Raw genomic sequence first — 4420 nt, forward strand, 5'->3', positions numbered from 1 at the left:
GAGAGGACCTTTGCCGCGAAATTGATCCTGTTGGCTGTCATGAAAGAAAGGCTCACCAGCTACAGAGGCACCAGTGTACGAATCCCGGACCTAATTTCGCATGGCATACCGATGGGTATGATAAACTTAAACCGTATGGTTTTCCTATACATGGGTGTGTTGACGGATTCAGTCGAAGGGTGCTTTGGTTAAAGGTTTCGCGAACAAATATTCCAAACCTTTGCTGCAATTCCAGCAAAATATGCTCGACTGATCAAAGATTCCTTCTGTTTGCGATGAAACTGATCGAAAGCGAGAAAGCGTGGCAAACAATGCGAAAATGACAGTCTATTCCCAGGGTCTTTTGGTCATTTTTAGCCCATTGGGTTCCAGGAATAATTTTGTGCACTGAAAAACATTTGTACACAGAGAAATATATTTTTGTTCACTGAAAAATATATTTGTGCACTAAAAAACGTGCCCGTGTATTAGAAAATGAAATTGTTCAGGAATGAAACTCGAATTTTTATTGTTAACTGGAATTAAATAACAATCATCTGTACTCTTTTTGGACAGAAATAATCGATCTGTTGCTGGTTTGTTTGGCCTTAAAATGCGAGGGAACAAGAAGTTCTTTTACTCCGCTTGCCTAAGTGTTTTTCAATGTGCCTCGACAGTGACAAGCACTTTGCACTTATGTTCTAAACATGTAATCGCAATGAGTTCTCGTAAGAGTAGAGTATATAACCAGCTTGTGTTTTCAAAAGTTTGTTTAGAGCACGTACAGGTAATTTGTTGGAGATCTTGTTTGAAGTTTGTCCTTTCTAGCCGATTCGAATTGTAAATGATTTCGTTTTCAGAGGTAAAGTGGAATAAATGAAGTATATCAATAAAACTCCTTGTTTGACCTTGAACCGACAAAGACAATCTGTCACATCACAAGGTATAGTGTCTGTGATTTCTAATTTTAGCATGATTCCTATTTGCTGGCTTTTGACAGTCGACTCTGAAATGGATCCTTTCCTTTTCCGTCTGCTTGCTGAGGATTTGCTTGTTTTCTTTTAAAACTTTTGCGATTCAAGAAAAAATAATTGCCTAAATGGCGAATTCGACGGTAGATTTCGCTGGACAAACCGATATCACACTCATCCCTTCGTGATTCATGCGATCAGTCGGTTTTTCAGGTGAAATTAACTGTGGAATTCACTAGTTAGGCAGCGAAGAAAATGTTACATAATTGAGCAATATCGAGGAAAACCAAAAGGCGGACAGTTGCAAAGCCTTCTATTTTCACTAATCCTACAGCCAGTAAAAATAAACAAGCCGGGAGCTCGGCTTTTAGACTTGGCTAAATCTATATATGATATGACCTATAGACCCTTCAATTGTACCTGATGTACCTGCGTTAGTGTAAAGGCATCCTCCTATTATTTTTGTAACAGATGGTTGCAGGAGTATTATCTACTTTACAATCCGAGAAAAGTGACAGAAGGTGAAGCATGACTTAAGCCAGTGTCGAGATAACGAAAAGAGATGTATGCTAGCTCAGCAGGTCATGAGCATTCCCAGTTTCATTTTCTATTCCTCCCGACCCTTTAGAGGGAGCTCGTATCTGCAACTATGGAGCAGGGTCCCTAACCAACCTTAAACAGAATTGCCTGATTTTGCTCATGGAGGACAACACCCCAAGAGGTTGCAGGAAGCAAATTCATTTCAGAGGTTTAACTGTTAACAAGGTGGCACACTAATCGTTAAGATGAGAGATTCCACTTACATTAGAGGTATTCAAAAGTTGTGTCCACTGGCAAATGATCTTGAAACCCCCAGAGCGAATTAGAAACTGGGTCTCCATGTCTTGGTCAGCCCTAGGCCAGCAGGATGTTGACCTTGAACGGTATCATGCCTGAACTTTGGTTTAATTTGGTTATTTTCAAGTTTTGGCAACGAAAAGTAGCAATCTCTTACCTGGTGGCGGGCTAGTTCTTAGTAAACACCTAACAATGTGTTGTTACATGTCTTACATATCTTCAGTTATCCCAAGAGGCTCACCTTGTTTTACCTATAACATCAATCAAGATTCTTTAAATACTCAAACTTATGATGAGCAGTGAATAATAAGCTTATCACATATTATATGTGACCCTCCATATGACTTTGATGCTAAAGGTGATACCACGCTCACAACACACCTCCACTTTACAACAAAAGAAATTGGTTTTAGCACGCTTAATGTCTGTCCAGGAGCACAATTCATTAGCAAATTCTTTTGTTTCATAGGACACACTTGAAACAATGGAGCGTGACCAGTCGAACAAAAAAGCGTGTTAACCTTTGAAAACAAACCATACTGTGCAAAATGACACAACACACTACCTGTGCATGCACTTAAGTGTGCAAGATGGCACGCAAAGTTTAGCTAGTCTAAGAGTGTGTTAACGTTCTAGCACGACTTGAAGACGTGCTACCAGACGGACGACAACAATGCATCTCTGAATTTCGTATCAAGGAACGGGGCTCAAATTCACGAACAGTAGCTATGGTTATAGTTAATCGTTTTTGACCGTGTATGATCAAAAACCATTTAGGTTAAAACAAAGACTTGAAACACGCAAGGGAAATTCAAAATTTTCGATTCCTATTCATGTGGAAGACTTGAATCTTCGGCGAGACCGAAGTATGGAGCAATTTGCAGATAATAATAAATAATAAAATCACTGCTTCAATAATCGCACTAGTTTAGTGTTTATGGCTTTTAAATGCGCTACGTTCTGCATAACCGCCAATTGTGTATCAGCAGAGAGCCCAAGTTTTTGTGCTTTTGACGCACTTAATTCTCAGAGAGATTCATACAAATCTCGCGCCGCAGAAATAATTGTTACGCAAATAAATTGTTTTCTTTTTTCGTTTCTCAGGAGCAGGTGAAAGTTTGTCTGCATGGGAAATGGAAGCTAAAAACCGCATTGATTATGATTCCGTGATTTATTAGGCATTTCATTCCGAATGAAGGCGTTTAAAACTCTAGGTACTTTAACAAAATGAAACGTTGTCCATTTATTCTTTCAAAGCTGTGGGGTTAGTAAACTGAGACGAAAAGAGTGAATAATCAATTGAAAACGCCATACCTCCCCTTTAAATGTCCGACCATGTTGCCGATTTAAATTCAAAGTAGAGTAAACAATCAACGGAAAAAGTCTGACCTTCATGGTTCCTTAACACAAAATTAGCATGAATACGGTGAATGGCTCGTGTTCCTTGAAAAAGTGAAATTGTAACGCGCAGTCTCAATGAAGATGAATGACGAAAACTCGTGCGCACTTTCAGCAGAAAGATTTGATAACCCATAGAACACGTAACCTCATTTGTTATAAAGACAGAAATATATTAAAGAAAACACAAGTTATGTCATGCTTGGATGACGCATAAGTCCTTCATCTGACACAAAAGTTAAATCTTCACCTCAGTACCCAAGTGAAAATAGATTCTCCCAGGAAAAATCTACCTCTCCACCACCCCTTAATAACACCCGTTTTGCACACCGGAAATTTCCAATCAGTGCAAAAATCCTCGGCGTGGTGTTCGCTCAACTTTTATCGTTTGAGTGGAGTTGGTTCCACACGAGCAGATTTTACTTGAAAAGTATCACTGATAATTTTTGCCAGTTGGTCCACCATTTTTTCCGTTTTGTTAAGTACAAGTCAAACACGTTTTGCGGAGTAGCATTTCTTCAATTAACCTTAATTGTTAAAAAATAAACTTGCAAGTTTACAAACATGTACAGTTGTCAAAAACAAATTGTAAAAAGTTTCCTTTACACAAAAGCAACAAAATAAGGGCAATGAACACTTGAAAGTATTCCAGTAAGCTGATATCTTTAGAGAAATTAGCTTCCGTCTGGGCTGTAATATTAGGGAACTTAAGATTTTACGACGGCAACGGCAACAACAACGGCGCAAAACAATGATATGATTGGTTAAAAGAGCATAAATAATCGTGCTGCACGTGCAGCACAGATTTAAAGACGGATTCTTGCGGTACTCTGCGTAAGGACGACGTGAAATTACCAAATTTGAGGTTTTGACGACAACGTGAGCATCCAACAGAGAATCTTTCATTCTCCATCTTTTGCTTTGTAACTGCTCGTACCAATTTATTCTTAGGATACTTCGCTCAAATTGTAAAAAGTGAACGAGATAGAATAACCGCGAAAGAATTATGATAAAGCAAAGTGATATTTTGAGGTGACGTTTTCGTTGAAGTCGCCGTCGTAGATCTTAAGGTTCCTAATAATTATTGTGTCGAGGTACATCTCAAAGGTCAACTTACCTCACATTGATTATTAGCTACTTTTGCTCCTTTTGCACTTTCGTCTGAATAGGTTTCCACCATGTTTCTCTCATCTTCGCCCATTTCCTGGTCATCAAATAGGTGGCTATTTGCAGGA

The sequence above is a fragment of the Montipora capricornis genome, chromosome 2 (genome assembly GCF_036669925.1).
Source record: "Montipora capricornis isolate CH-2021 chromosome 2, ASM3666992v2, whole genome shotgun sequence".
Classification (NCBI taxonomy): Eukaryota; Metazoa; Cnidaria; class Anthozoa; order Scleractinia; family Acroporidae; genus Montipora; species Montipora capricornis.